Source organism: Leopardus geoffroyi, chromosome C1 (genome assembly GCF_018350155.1).
Source record: "Leopardus geoffroyi isolate Oge1 chromosome C1, O.geoffroyi_Oge1_pat1.0, whole genome shotgun sequence".
Lineage (NCBI taxonomy): Eukaryota > Metazoa > Chordata > Mammalia > Carnivora > Felidae > Leopardus > Leopardus geoffroyi.
Window position 1 is genome coordinate 47,090,497 of NC_059328.1, and position 16,681 is coordinate 47,107,177.

The 16,681-nt window shown below is 42.5% G+C and overlaps 1 protein-coding gene across 18 annotated transcripts in view; it reads right to left on the minus strand.

Annotated features, from left to right (window-relative positions):
- The window catches only part of DAB1 (DAB adaptor protein 1), a 1,138,859-nt gene that overhangs the window by 805,698 nt on the left and 316,480 nt on the right, over positions 1–16,681 (minus strand). For all 18 annotated transcript variants that reach the window (XM_045477573.1, XM_045477565.1, XM_045477561.1 and 15 more), the window contains one exon: positions 3,932–4,084. The gene's annotated coding sequence lies outside the window, so the exon portion shown is untranslated. The remainder of the gene's footprint in view (positions 1–3,931; positions 4,085–16,681) is intronic.

The following is a 16,681-nucleotide window of genomic DNA, read 5'->3' on the forward strand; positions in this document are numbered from 1 at the left end:
GAAAGTGGTGCTTCCGGCATGGTTGTTTCTCCTCCGCTGACGCTAATTACAGTTTGCTAAATGTAAACCAGGGAGACATCTCGCCCACCCAAAAGAGTTCCAGAAATGAGCCTGTTGCCTTCATGGTAACTTGGGAGCAGAAAACCGTTCCTCCTTCTAAATCTTTTATACTTTTTTTCTCTCACAATACAAGGGAGTGTGGTAAACACAGGTGTGTTCATAGGAGAGGTGGGAAGCGACTGCAAATCTCCCCAACCTCAGGGCCCTTCCTTTGGGTTGCTTACTCGGAGACAAAGCTGGAGCATGGAGTGGAGGCATGGAGAAGACATCGCCTGGCTGGCGGGGCTTAATTACATGTGTGTGCAGTGTTCTGGGGGCAGTCTGAGGATGCAATTACACAACTAATTATATTGAAACAACAAACTCGAGCTTCATGAAGGGCTTCCACCCACGGGACGACCATGTTGTCATTTCCCTACACAATCTTTCCCTTCCTCTCTGTTGGCATCCCTTGTGGAATTTTCTTCTGTGAGCCTCCTTCTCCTCCTTTCAGGACATCATCAAGAGCCGCCACCTCACGGCGGCCTTCCCTGGGGTCTTACTTCCCCTTCCCCAGATGACTGAATCCCTCCTCCCTCTGCATTACCACACACATAGCATGGGGCTTCTATGGCACTACTTTCTGAGTCTGGGCCTCGGTTGTTAAATCTGGAAAGCCTCCACGGTCTTTTCAAGCTTCAGAACGAGTTTTGTCTAAATTCTTAGGAATAACCAAATGGTCTAAACATATTATAGTATCGTGGGAGGATTGTGGCTTTGGCACCAGAAGAAGGGTTTGAACATGACTCACTTGCTTCTAGCTGAATGACCTGGGAAGGATGATTTAGCAGTGTCTTTGGACCTCAGTTCCCACATCTGTAAAATGGCAGGAGTGCTGATATTACTTCACAAGGCTGAAGAGTAAACTAAATTAGGCTGTGCCTGTGAAAGCATTTTATAAGTAAGTAATGAAATCCAATGTTTGTAACAGTTCCATTAATAAAAAGCTGAGTGAACCCGTCCCTATCCTAAGGGAAGCGTTACCACTGCTGGATTAAACATCTTAAAACTTACATCTCAGGTTCTCTGAACCACGCCCAACACCTTCACTGCCTCTCTAACTGTAGGGAAATAAAGGGCTTTCTTTAAAAATCCCCCTGAACCTCAATGCTAACGATAATGACAACTTGGGCAACCCTTTGTTGGTTACCTACCCTGTGTTAAGCACTTGCCAGGCATTTACCCCAGAAATGAAATGAAAGAATTAGACAGGCTTACGGTCAAGTCCCAGATTTGCAAATGAGTTTTCAAGTGAGCTTGAGAAATTTGCTTCACTTTTTGAATTTGAGCTTCCCTATCTATAAATCAGCTGCAATAGTCCCTACTATAAAAATGAGCTGTGAAAATTAAAATGTGGCAACCCTTTTAAAGCATGCAGACACAATACCTGACACAGAGGAGCCACTCAAGAAAAATTATTCCCTTTTTCCTACTTTTCTTTCCCTTTGGACACCAAGATTCTAGAATTCTACAATATAACACATTCATACAAATAGGATATGTGGGAGATGATGTGTGTCCTCTAGGGGAGTGATGTCACAGGAAGATCTTACCAGAATCTCCATTCCAGTATTACCACTGAGCCCCTGTGTGAGCCTTTCGCCCACTGTGCTCATCACCACAATATTTTACAGTGAGAGTTTAATTTTTTTTTAATAAAAAGAAAGATTATTCTCAATGATGCATGTGATAAATATGCCGGCTTTAAACCTTTTAGAAATATTAAAGGTTTTACAGCTCAATGTTTGACAGACTTGATTAATCCCTTCCACACAGAAGTATTCAGGAGGAGAGCTACAGTTGGGTTTTAAAGCTCCAAGAGTGTTCTTTGATAAAGGTAAAGAGATTCTCACGCCATGCAGGAGAGACAAAGAATATGAAGACCCAGGAGGCTGCACAGTGTCGGGGGGAAGCTGAAAGCTGGGGCTGGGGGCCAGGCACGGAGAAGAGTGCTTTAAAATCTCTCTCCTTAGACGAGTTTTCAAATGAAAGGCACACATCCAGCCTGACCACAGGACATTAGTATCAGAGTTTTCTTCTCTGCTGGGTTCCACCCTGGATGATGTGGGAGGGGGTGAGGGGCAGGGCAGACCAAGGGCAACACAAACTTCAGAAAGCAATCAAGTGGAATGTACCGTCACCTCTTCATGAGTCTTGCACTATTCAGCAGCCTCCCGCTTGCTCTTTCAGGCACTGGGATCATTTCCTGCAATGACCTCCCCAATCCCCAACTGGATTTTGAGCTTCTCTAAAAAACAGCAAATACCTGTGTGCGTGCGTGCGTGTGTGTGTGTGTGTGTGTGTGTGTATGTACTTTCCCCTCAGCACCCACCCTAGCTTTTGGATATAATAGGCATCTAAGAAATGCCTAGTTGGTGTTTAACAAATTCTTGGCGAAATGGTCTAATGACATAAGTGATGTAAAAAGCCCTACTTAAGGACACTGCTTTAACAATTATTAGCAGACTTCATTTCCTTCTGATTCTTGTTCTACAGAAGAAAACTGAGTTTAGGGACGAAACCACTGAGTTTATCGCCTCATTCCACAAACACTTATTGAGTGCTATTTCCATGCTAGGTAGGTTGGCTCAGCCACATTGCCTGGCAAAGAAAACCTGTCATCATTTTAAGGCGCTTTGTTAAAGTAGGTCTCATTTCTGGGGGCGGGGGGCCTGCCATGATTGAAGCCTATATGGGAAAACGTGCAGGACAAAGGAAGGTACACTAAACCCAGCATTTCGGTTCATGGGGGAATGTTTAAAAAAGCACTGAGAATGATTGGTAATAGACTCTTAAGATGAACGTTGAAGGATAATGCCAAGGGAGACCAGGCATGCATACTTCCCCCATATCATGCATACAGTTGTGATCTGTGGCCTTCCATTTAAACTCCATAAGGAACAGCTTGCTCTGCTAATCAGACTCCCACACAAAATCTTGAAGTGCCCGTCCACTCTGCTCAGAGGTTTGCTTTGACACCCAGGTCAGTGTCCAACCCCAACCCCTACTCTATTTTTATGGAAGCATTTTCCCAACATGAAACACCAACATATTTGCCACAAGATATTACGGGGGCAAAAGTGTAATTCAATTATGTGATTTAATCAATTCAAATGGCTAATGTGCAAGGATCTCAGGATGCCATCCAGCTTTCAACTAGGGCAAATAATTGTTCCATAATTTCTTAATTCTCCCACAAGACAGTTTAAATTAAAGGATGTCAATTTGCAAAGCCAGACTGCATTGTATTCTTAAATTGGGCCTGAAATAGCCACAAGATGAAGAGTAATAAGGCAGAGAGAACAGAGCCCAGAGTGCCTGGTGCTGTGCAAAATTGTTTAATACGGTCAGACCCTTTAATCTTCATATCTATTGATGCAGAAAGCAGCATATTTCTGTCACTTATGATAAGAAACATTACTTTTTAAATTCCTTGGTGAGGTCTGCAGATCTTAGGCAGCCAAGATAGCAGGAATCTCTATTTCTGTGTCTGTGAACATTTCTTTTTTCCCTTAAATTGGTTTTATTCTAATCCATTTAGTCTCCAGTCTAAGTTAGAGACAAGTAACCCTGAATGGAACCACACAGGAGGAGAACAAAGGCATGTGCCTTTTGGTCCTGATTCTACCGGCAACTAGCTCCTCGAACAAGTCCGTGATTAAGCGAAAAATGAACGTAACAGCATTAACTATAGGCAGGCAGTGAGTTCCAAAAAGGGAGAGGATTGGAACAGCATTTAAGAGAGACAGACACATGTTCAAAGGCAGAAGATGTGGCATGAGGAGGTGATGATGTGAACTATTTCCATTAAAGAATCCAGCATTTTACTCACATGTGTCCTAGAAAGTGGTTTGGTCAGCTGAGTGGGGGTGACGCTGGGGAAAAGGAGGACCCAAGGTCTGGACTGAAGAGACTGGATGATGTTTTGCCAAGATTTCCGGGGCCACAAGTCAGGAATCGTCATCGAGAAAAGCCAAGGACGTAGCTGCAATGAAAGAAGTCTCTGTCATTTTGAAAGCAAACCAATGAGGGAGAAAGGGGGATAAAGTACAAAGTTAGTCACCACAGTGGAGTTGTGAGTGAGCGACTCAGGAAGAAGCCACCCAGTACATGGAAGTGGGCCTGGGGCACAGACACCTGAGGAATGGAGCCACAGACAAAAGGAACTTTCAGTATCTCCGTTCCTAGTGCTGTACTAGACTATTTAGGGGGTACAAAGAATAAAACATTCATCAATCTGTGCTTTAAAAATCTGAGCTAGGTTGTACACACAGAGGTTAAAATTCAAAAAGGACAAGCTGTATTAATTTACCTATAAGACAAATACCTAGAATGGAATTATCAAGTAAAGAAAACATAATTTAAATTTTGATAGATACCGTCAAATTACCATCCATGAAGGCTGTACAATTTTACAGTCTCGTTAACAATATATCAAAAACCACCTCTCCCTCGCTCCCACCAATAGAGCCTATCTTGGTTCTTTATTTAGAGAAACCTGAGAGGGGCACGTGGGTGGCTCAGTCGGTTAAGCGTCCAACTCTTGATTTCAGCCCAGGTCATGATCTCACCGTTTGTGAGATCGAGCCCCACGTTGGGCTCTGTGCTGACAGTGCAGAGCCTGCTTGGGATTCTCCATCTCCCTTTCTCTCTGCCTCTCTCTCTCAAAAATAAATAAATAAACATTGAAAGAAAGAAAGAAAGAAAGAAAGAAAGAAAGAAAGAAAGAGAGAAAGAGAGAGAGAGAGAAAGAAAGAAAGAGAGAGAGAAAGAAAGAAGAGAGAGAGAAAGAAAGAGACAGGAGTTAGGCGAGCCTGGGTGGCTCCGTCAGTTGGGCATCTGACTCTTGATTTGGGCTCAGGTAATGATCCCCAGGCTGTGAGGATCGAGCTCCACTAAGCATGTAGCCTGCTGGAGATTCATTCTCTCTCTCTCTCTCTCTCTCTCTCTCTCTCTCTCTCTCTCTCTCTCCTTTCTTTCCTCTCGCCTGCTTATGCTCTCACATTCTTTCTCTAAAAAAAAATAAATAAAAATAAAATAAAAAAATAAAGACACATGACATATAAGGCATAATAATGGCAATAATGCTAATACTAATGATCAGAGCATTTTAAGTACATTTTTTAGTCTTTATATGTATTAATCCCTTTATTCCTAGCAGCAACCCACTGATATAGGTAGTATTATTACCATCACTAGACACAGAAGGAAACTACAACACAGAGAACTTCAGAATCTTGTTTATGACCATAGTTATGCAGGGCAGAGCTGTGGTTCTAGTCCTGGCACCTAGTGGTCTTCAAAGCCCAAACTCTTAACCACTAGCTCTTATTCCAGAGGTGGGATGTTATCTATGGTACATGTTATAACAGGTACACACAAAAAGGAAATCTGAGGGGGTGTGTGTACGTGCATGGTGAATCAGAGACACCAGTTCTTTCCATCTTAATGAAAGTAGACACAGGCTATAAATGGGAAGGTGTAGGGCTATAGTGCTCTAAATGCAGAACTTCTACCCCTTTCACTAGAAAGACATTATCCTGTAAATAGTCATGACGTGTTAATCAAAGCTACATCATCAGTGAAATACAAATCAAAACCACAATGAGATACCACCTCACGCTTGTCAGAAGGGCTAAAATTAGCAACTCAGGAAACAACAGATGCTGGTGAGGATGTGGAGAAACGGAAACCCTCTTGCACTGTTGGTGGGAATGCAAACCGGGGCAGCCGCTCTGGAAAACAGTGTGGAGGGTCCTCAAAAAATTAAAAATAGAACTACACTACAACCCAGCCATTGCATTACTAGGAATTTACCCAAAGGATACAAAAATGCTGATTCAAAGGGGTACATGCATCCTGTTGTTTATAGCAGTGCTATCAACAATAGCCAAATTATGGAAAGAGCCCAGCTGTCCCTCAACTGACGAATGGATTAAAAAGATGTGTATGTATATATATGTACACACACACACACACGCACACACACACAACGACATGCTACTCTGTAATGAAAAGGAATGAAATCTTGCCATTTGCAACAACATGGATGGAACTGGAGGGTATTATGTTAAGCAAAACAAGCCAGTCAGAGAAAGACAGATATCACGTGATTTCACTCATATGTGTAATTTGAGAAACTTAACAGATGATCATACAGGAAGGGAAGGAAAAATAAGATATAAACAGAGAGGGAAGTAAACCATAAGAGACTCTTAAATACAGAGAACACACTGAGGGTTGATGGGGATGGGGGAGTGGGGTGGGGAAAATGGGTGATGGGCATTAAGGAGGGCACTTGTTGGGATGAGCACTGAGTGTTATAACTAAGTGATAAGTCACTGGATTCTACTCCTGAAGCCAAGACTACACTGTATGATAACTAATTTGAGAATAAAAAAATAATAAATATATTTAAGAAAAAAAAAAGTCAGAGCTACATTGGGGTATCTGGGTGGCTCAGTCAGTTAAGTATCCAACTCTTGATTTCAGCTCACGTCATTATCCCAAGGTCATGAGATCAAGCCCCATCTTGGGCTCCACACTGAACGTGGAGCTTGCTTGAGATTCTCTCTCTCTCTCTCTCTCTCTCTCTCTCTCTCTCTCTCTCCCTCTTCCTCTCTCCTGGACTCACTCTCTCTCACTCTCTAAACAACAACAACAACAAAAAATTAAATTAAATTAAAAAAGAAATAAAGGTCAGAGCTACAAAATTTAAAGGGTAGTGTGGTCTAATAAGTATGGTACTTTAAGTAACACAAACCTGGGTTCAAGTCCAAGTTATACCTTTGGTTAGCTGGATGACCTTAATCAAGTTATGTAACTTTTCTTAATCTCATTTTCTTCAAATGGAAAAAACAAAACAAAACAAAAACTGAGCACATGGCCCCAGGAAATGTTTTACAATAACTAAGTAATGCAAAGAACAATGCCTAAACACTCAATAAATATCATCAGCTGTAAATAATTCCTACCTATCTGTGAAACCTTCCTGCTTCTCTTTGCAGACCTTCTGCTTTTATCAAATTAGTTTACATTTTTCAAGTATGATGGAATTCTCCTTTCCATTTCTGCCTTTCATTTCTGCCTTTCATTCTCTCTTGCATTTCTGCCTTTCATTCTCTCTTGTGGAAATATTTTTTTGTCCCCAAGTCCTATCTATAGAAATTCTACCATTAAGCCAGCCAGATCTATATCAAATGCCACCAAGTCCACAAATTGTTTTTTTTTGTTTTTTGTTTTTTGTTTAGTTTATTTTTATTTGAGAGAGAGATAGAGAGCACGTGGGGGAAGAACAAAGAGAAAGGGAGACAGAACCCCAAGAACGCTCGCACGATCAGAACAGAGTCTGATACAGGGCTTGAACTCGCAAACTGTGAGATCATGACCTAAGCCAAAATCAGAAGCCAGACTATTAACTTAATGAGCCACCCAGGCGCACCTCCACAGTGTTTCTTGAATGATGCCTTCTGCAGTAAACTACCCCTGAGTGGTTTCAATTCCTAAGTACTACTAGATTCCTAAATATTATTGGGCTCTACTTCTTTTAAGACATAATCATCGGGGGCGCCTGGGTGGCTCAGTCGGTTAAGCAGCCGACTTCGGCTCAGGTCATGATCTCGCGGTCCGTGAGTTCAAGCCCCGCGTCGGGCTCTGTGCTGACAGCTCAAAGCCTGGAGCCTGTTTCAGATTCTGTGTCTTCCTCTCTCTGACCCTCCCCCGTTCATGCTCTGTCTCTCTCTGTCTCAAAAATAAATAAACGTTAAAAAAAAAAATTAAAAAAAAAAGACATAATCATCATAATACTAACAAGTAACAAATGCCTTATCATACACCATGCACTGTTTTAAGCATTTCATAATATTTTATATCTCACATAATTCTCTTTACTTGTGATAGTTACCATTATCATCTGCACTTAGACATAGTCCTGAATGTCAGTCATTATTAGAACGTCTTGTGTGCCCAGCTGGACTGAACTCACTGAAGAGCAAAGAGGCCACAAGCGTAGTATTTGAACTTGTAGGCTCTGGAGTGAAAACACCTGGGTTACTGGTCCTGATCCTATCTGCTGTGTGATATGGTTCCCAATTCTCTCCAATTTTAATTTGTAAAAGGAAATGCTGATAATACCAACTGGAAAGAGTTACTAGAAGGTTTGAGTTTGCAGATATAAGAATTTGAAACAATATGTGGAAAATGGTGGATATGTATATGCCAGCTTATATTATCATCATTATTATTATATTTTAAATAGCATATAGTAGGTTCCAAGAAAAGGCTTGCTTCTCCACTTTGCATTCGCTATTCCCTCTGCCTATACTGCCTTTTCCCATCCTCACTCATTATTCCACTGCCAACTTGAAGAACTCAATGCCTAGTTCTGTAGGAACTAGCACTAGCATCTCTTGTTACGCAAAGCCTTCCTTGGTGGCTCCCTTCCCAGGGAAAGTTCTCTCTTTCACACCCTCTATTACCTTATGCCCAATTCACTTGTACCCCTCATCTCCCTGTGAGGTGATTCCTGCTCAGAACTAAGAGCTCTACAAAGATGGGGACTCTGTCTTAATTATTTTTAACCCCTCATACTTAGCACACTATTTGCATAAATGGGGCGCTCTCGTAGTGTCCATTGAGTGATCAAAAAGATGAATGAAAAATACCTGAATAAGAAAAGTTAACTCTTAACTCACTCCTGTATAATTCACTGAGAAGTCATTCAATCTTCCAATCAAAGCATAGAAAAGAAACCCTATTAAAACTAAATGTTTTATAAAAATAGATGAGAGGGTTCTGTAAGGGATTCACTGCATTCCTATCAGTCACATATTCACTCCCCGTGCTGCCAGGCTATTGATATTTTAGTGATAGACATTGCAAAATGATAGATTTACCAGCAATTCATAAACTCAAGACATTAACAGACACGCTGTTAGGCAGCTCAGATATAAACAGAATATTATGGAAAGAAAATAATAATTAACTCATAAGAAGAGGGGCAAGTAAACATTCTATTAAAGGGGAAAAAATCCCAACTGAATATAATCTCCTTCCATTGCATTATGAGCATTAAAATTAATGGCGTTCGTTTTTCTGTGGTTTGGATAGTCATTGTATTTAAAAAGCTGAAGTTAACTTCACAGAGGAAAAAAAATAAATTAAATGTGCTGGTGTCTCAGGAAACTTCATTTTCTGAGTGAATAGCCAAGTTGATGCACATCACCAGAATGACTGACAATCAGTTTTCCATACTGGTGTGTTCTAAATGGGAAAGGAAACCAACTCTTAATTTAAATTATATTGCAAATCACTTCTTGCCTGCTGAATGGCATTCAGCTGCAGTAGGTGGCTTTCACATAGGGCCCCAAATACAACATTGTCTGATTAATGCTAATTTGAAATGTTTTCTTTGGTGGGGGGAGGGGGGGAATGGGCACTCGTTCTCGGTGCATATGAGGCTGAGGAAATTCTGTGGTGGGTGACTGACTCAAAGGCCAACAGCATATTTGCCATCAGATAAAAATGCACATTCACAAACATACCAAGACAAGTCAATTATTCTCTGATTCACTATTCCCTGGGTCCCTTTGTGTAAAGAAAACTATTTATACTCCCCATCAGATGGATACACAGAATCATAGTAAACAAGCCCCTGATTCCACTATTCTGTATTATATTTCCCAGGGCACCTTCCATTGTGGAAGCCATTAGTTTTGGTCTTTTTGTTCTCGATTTATCAAAACAGACATTTTGCTAGTGAGCTCAGTTTTACTCCCAGATGCAAAACAGCAGACACAATTTTTGACCAACTGAAAAAAACAAAAAACAAAAAACAAAAAAACAAAACATGCTTTGTAATCTTTTGGTGAGGATGACTGGGAGTTTGTGCTTCCCTACCTTAATGACTGATATGTACATAAATACTAAAAGCAAAGCTCAAAAGCTTATGATTCTTTTCCCCATCCCCAGCTTACAAGTACAAAGAGACAAACCAACCCATCCTTGTCTTTTGAATTGCTCCCAATACAATGCACTCAAGTCTGATAATTCAAAATAAGGAAATTGATTGGAACCAACATCTGAAAAAACAACAAATTAACACAAGCCGCCATCATATTTCACTTGTCAAATCAGCAAGTGTTATTCGGTGTGTACAAGTGTTCTGGGGACAGATTCTCCTACAGGGGGATAACCATGGTCCTGGGCACCCATCACACACAACATGCTCCCTGCACATTGTCACTGATGATAAAGGAGTTTGTGGTATAGAGATAGGAGTTTTTGCTCAGAGGGTCTAGCAAGGGATCCTAGCTCTAGCACCTGTAACTGTGTTATCCTGGGTACATTCCCTTTCTTTTTTGAGCCTGGAGTTTTCTACCTGCAGCATTATCTTGAGGATTTGAGGGAAACTAACTTGCAGTATAGTTACTGCCTATCATAAAGTAGGCACTCCATAAATGAGGGCTATTATTATAAGCACGTGAGATATCAGTATCAGTATATCCAATGCACTAATGTATATATGCATCAATAGCCAGTGTACCATAAGACCATGTTTTCTGTTGTGTGTTAGTCAATGTATTTCCCTGACTGAAAGCTAATTTCCATGTTGGTCTTTAACCATTAAAATTACTATATGTGATGCTCTCAAGTGACAGAATCTTTTCTATGCTTGATTCTGATTTGTAAAATCTGATGTCTATAGGACTAAATTATGATTTTTATGAACAGGACAACAGTGTAACAAACCTGGGAATATCTCATTAAATCTGACCATAGCAAAGTCTTGGTGGCCATCAAGAGACTAGCCCACTGATCACATGATGCACTCTGCACATAGAATGAAGGAGTGGTTCTCAAACTGCATAGTAGAGTCACATGGGGAAATTTTACTACTTACTGAAGTTCAGGCACAACCTGCCCCAGCGAATCGCAGTCTCTGGGGGTGGAGCCTGCACACTGGAAAACTTTTACAAGCTTTCCAGCTTGCCTGGGTTGAAAAATGACTGGACTAAAGAAATACTCTGATTGGTTGATGGTCTCTAAGAGGGGCGATCTTTCTTTTCCTAAGAAGGCTGAAAAGTGTAGAAGCAAAAACAGAAAGAACAGAACACAAGAAAGAAGAGAGGGAGAGAAGAAAGAGGGGGACGGTCCCTTGATGGAGGGCAGAGGGGTAGGTGGTAATTACCTAGAGGGGTGGTGCTGCCCTGAGGATTTTAGAGACGGAAGCCACAGCAGGTCTGCAGTCTAGGAGACAGCATCCATGGAAACACACCATCTCTCCAGCTTTTGCAAGGGTAATACCCCTCCTGGAGGAAGGGAGGCTCAGGAAGTAGGGCGTGAATGTGGAGGAGGTGTGTGGATAAATTGAGGAAAGTCAGTCACTTCTGCTGCTAGGTGCACAGCCCTAGCTCTTCACCTCTGACTGTCCAACCTCAATCATACCCCCATCCATTTCCATGTTCGGTTCCTTCCATCTAAACTGCTCCTTTCTCCTTCTCTGCCATGCAAAGGCCATCAATTATCACCTCCTATGTCAAGTCTTTCCTGATTTCCTCTGGCACAAGTAACCACTTGTCTATTCAGTCAATGAGCATTTTTCTCAGAACCTTTTGTGTATTCCCCTCAGTCACAATGCATCACATTATGTTGGTCTGTGGTTGATGAATATGCCCTTGCACCTGCATGCTCAATTCTGGGTGTTTTCTGTGTTTCATCTTTGGTTTCTGCAATAGTGCCCGGCACACAGTATGAATTATTTTTGTTTAAGGAGCCTGCAGCACATAGTAGACACATATTGCTATGGTCTGCACAACATCCTTGTTATAGCTGGCCCATCCTGTGGGATTCTGGAGGAACCGTCAATCACAGTGACTCATCTGCCCACTGGCCTTAGGGGTCAGCAGGAAACCCAGGCAGGATTAAGAGTCCTTCCACAAGAGCTGATATATGGAGACTAAGGAAGAGCCTCTGTTCCAAGACCTGTGAAGATTTCACCTGAGACCACCAAAATCATCTTGTTAGCCATAAGAATAGAGAGCCCTTTGGCAGGAATAAATATTGCTAAATTATGACACATTTAGAAACAGAAAGAAGTAGAATCCACAGATGGAGAGAGAGGATGGACCCTGACGAAGTCATAGAGCACCTGGATACGACCACACCTGATATAGGACCATTACTTCCAGACTTCCCAGTTACATGGGCCAATAAATGCGTAATTTTTCTTGTGTTCACGTTGGATTTCTGTCACTTGCAATGGAAGTTATTTGCACCAACTCAGTCATATCATCATAATGACACTGATGACAAAGCTCCCAGTCATAAAAAAATTACATTTGATTCTTCTGTTTATGAAATCAGTAGAAAATAAATTCATTTTAAAATAAAGGTTTTGAGGGGCGCCTGGGTGGCACAGTCAGTTAAGCGTCCGACTTCAGCCAGGTCACGATCTCGCGGTCCGTGAGTTCGAGCCCCGCGTCGGGCTCTGGGCTGATGGCTCAGAGCCTGGAGCCTGTTTCCGATTCTGTGTCTCCCTCTCTCTCTGCCCCTCCCCCATTCATGCTCTGTCTCTCTCTGTCCCAAAAATGAATAAACGTTGAAAAAAAAATTTTAAATAAAGGTTTTGAGGGCACCTGGGTGGCTCAGTTGGTTCAATGTCTGACTTTGGCTCAGGGAATGATCGTATAGTTCCTGGGTTCAAGCCCACGTCAGGATTTGTGCTGACAACTTAGAGCCTGGAGCCTGCTTCGGATTCTGTATCTCCCTCTCTCTCTTTGCCCCTCTCTCACGTATGCTCACTCTCTCAAAAATAAATAAACTTAAAAAAAATAAAAAATAAAACAAGGTTTTCAAACTGTTCTATGGGCTGCAAGGTATCTGTGGAGGACTCTCAGGGAACAAATTACGGATAAATTGAGAAAGTCAAGTGCCAGGGGCTTGGCCCACTCCTTTCTGTTTTTAATAGAAGTAACTCTTTATTCTGTTTTATATATTGGGGTTCCACCTTTCTACTTGAAAAAAACCTCCCACTGCTCAAAATAAAACAAAACGTGTGAAAATTAATGCATTAAAATGTATCCCCAAAAACATATTTTAAATGTTTCCATGCATAACACATTAGTCCTCAGCTACCTGAAAACTTTGATTGCATGGGGTGACTCATTCTGTAAGCGATCTGGGGAACTGAAGTTTTGCTGTAATTGAACAGACAGCCGAAAACACTGGCCCAAGATGGAAAACGACCACCACCACTTGAAAACCAACAGGACATTTTGTCTCCAAACCCTCATCAGCAGGAAACAATCCCAAACGTCTTTTCAGTGTGTTGCAAGAAACCCCTACATGGATAAAAATAGAAAGTTAAGGGAAACGTAACCAGACAGAAACTTTTAAAAAAAGGTTATGAAGAAAAATTTCCAGAGAGTAGCTTTTCAAACTTAGTCCCTAAGTCATGCTCGTCTCCTCTGCCTTCCTCATTTCCGATGCTTAGTCCTGCTCCACCGGAGCCATTTTCTAATAATCCTCAAACTCATTTCCTCCTCTCTACCTTCACTGCCTCTGAGTCAAGGCTTTTCTTTCAGAAATCCACCTGCACTGGCACCCCCTCCCTCCAGCCCTCTCATGGCCGCCATGTTGAACTCCCCCAGAACATGACCACAGACCTGGCTTCTCTACTGCAAACCTGCCAGAGGCTGAGGTTCCGTCCTCCTCCCATGGCCTTGCTCGCACACACCTCCTCTCCCACCTCTTCGTGTTACAAATGCCACAATCCCACAATCCACACCTGCAGGGGTTTCTGGTTCGGGACTCAGTGCCTTTGCCAAGTATGTGCAGCTGGGACTCAGAATCACTATTCTACATCGGTGGTTCCCAATTTTTAAAATGTGTGTGTGTGTGTGTGTGTGTGTGTGTGTGTTTCAAATGTTACCTGTGCTTCTTGTTAACATGCAGGTTCTGAATTGGTAGATCTGGGGTGAGGCCTGAGGGGCTTCATTCCTCACAACAAGCCCCCGGATAATGCTCATGCTGCTGGCAAAGGGACCGTGCTGTGAGTAACAAGATCTTCCATCATTTAGAGCAGAAACCTTGTCTAAATAACCTACCCTCACCCTCACCTGCTTGCCCTCAACAGTTAGGTCCATCTGAAAGCCTCTGGTGCAATCAGATGATGATGATGGTGATGAGCATGACGATTGTAGTCAAGACTGAGTGCCCACAATGAACCTAGCAGTATTCCAAGTGCTTCTGCTTTGGAACTCCATTTTTCAAGGATGCCTGGGTGGCTCAGTCAGTTCAGGGTCCAACTTCAGCTCAGGTTATGATTTCAGGGTTCATGAGCATCTGGCTCCACACTGACAGTGTGGATTCTCTGCTTGGGATTCTCTCTCCCTCTCTCTTTGTCTCTTCCACGTTCACTCTCTCTCTCTCTCTCTCTTTAATTTTTAAATGTTTATTTATTTTTGATAGAGAGAACACAAGCGAGGGAGGAGAAGAGAGAGAGGGAGACACAGAACCTGAAGCAGGCTCCAGGCTCTGAGCTGTCAGCACAGAACCCGACATGGGGCTCAAACCCACAGACCCTGAGATCATGACCTGAGCTGAAGTCAGATGCTTAACCAACTGAGCCACCCAGGTGCCCCTCTCTTTCTCTTACTTAAAATAAATAAAGTTAAAAAAAAAGAATTCAATTTTTCAGTACAACTATATGAAGTAGGTGACTGCAACTATTATCAGGGTCATTTTTAAGCTAGGAAACTCAAGCACACAGAGGCTGAGTAACTTACCCAGGGCCACACAGCTGGTAAATGGGGGAGACTGGCCTAAACTTGGGTCAGTTGTCTCCAGAGCCCACACTCTCTTACCTTTCCTCTATGCTACTCTGGAAAATTCCCAGCCAACAGAGCCCTGCCTGTGTTTCCTCAGCTCTTTCTGCTTTCCTCTGTCCCAACACTCACAATAATATATTGAGGTAGACTGTATACTTGCTACTTTGCACATCAGACCGTGAATTCTTCGAGACTGGGGTCCATTCTGCCTTAACTCCAAATCCCAGGCACCCCGGCAATTCCTGTCCCACAGCAGATGCTAAGGACATATTTCTCAACTACTGAATTGCATAAACATTCATAGAATTTCCAACTTTTGCATCCCTCTCTGACACGAGTTCCTTTGATTTTAGTGGATGTGAAACTTAGAGCATGCATCAGAATCACGTGGAGGGCTTGTTAAAACACTGATTTCTGCGGCCCACCCCCAGAGCTGGCTTCAGTGAGTTTAGGGAAACCTTGCATTCTAAAAGGTTCCCACGCGCTAATGATGCTGCTGGTCTGAGAATCACACTTTGAGAACTAGTGCTTGGTTTACTCTTCATGGGTTGTCAGTTGTCTTTCACAAAGGATCCTGTCCTTTTTATTTATTTATTTATTTATTTATTTATTTTTAAACGTTTATTTATTTTTGGGACAGAGAGAGACAGAGCATGAATGGGGGAGGGGCAGAGAGAGAGGGAGACACAGAATCGGAAACAGGCTCCAGGCTCTGAGCCATCAGCCCAGAGCCCGACGCGGGGCTCGAACTCCCGGACCGCGAGATCGTGACCTGGCTGAAGTCGGACGCTTAACTGACGGAGCCACCCAGGCGCCCCATGTCCTTTTTATTTTTTTAAGGATTTTATTTTTAAGCAATCCCTACACTCATTATGGGGCTTGAACTCATGACCCTGAGATCAAAAGTCGCGTACTCCACTGACAGAGCCAGCCAGGTGTCCCGTCTTTCACAAACGATCCTAAGGCAGTCTGCAGGATATTGCATTTCAGGGGGAGGTAAGGAAAACTCTGGGGCCCAAGGGAATTCTCACCTCTCCTATTCAGGAGCATAAACAGAGTAGAAAATAAATATCCTACTAGTTTATGAATAACTCAGAGACTTGTTTCATTTTCTATTAAAAAAAACAAGTCAAGCAAATTAACAAATGACATTTAAAGCAGGAGCCATAATCCAGTGCAGAATGTGGTTCTAGGTACTCCAGAGGCACTTGAAGTCAACCTCTGGTGTACTGTGTGTATTTCACTTGGATTCTCTGTGCTAAGCACTCAGGATACACTGACCGCCAGACAGGCCTTGGGAAGTGTATAGTCTAGAAGGAAAGGCTGGCAAGAAATATGCAAACATAGAAAGAGAGGCAGAAATTACACACTGGGAAATGTTTTAGTTGGAAAATCGGCAGTCCAATGGTGGGGCAGCAGGGCTCATTTAAGGTAGGGAAGTTGTGTAGGCCTCTTGAAGAAAGTGACATCTCCAACGGTGTCCACAAGAATGAAAAAAATGCCAGGCTGTGAATAGCCAGGAAAGAATATTCCAGACAGAGGGACTCACAACAGTAAGGACTCTGGTCTCACTCAGACGGAGCTTGGCAGGTTTTAGACGCCTAAAGAAGGCCGGTGCCCTTGAAGCATAGGTGTGAGGTGGGCCTTGTACTGCTGGGGAGATCTGGATTGTATTCTCAGTGCAGTGGGAAGAAACTAGAAGGGTTTCAGCAGAAGAGTGTCATATCTGATTTGCATTTGAAAAAGATCGCTCT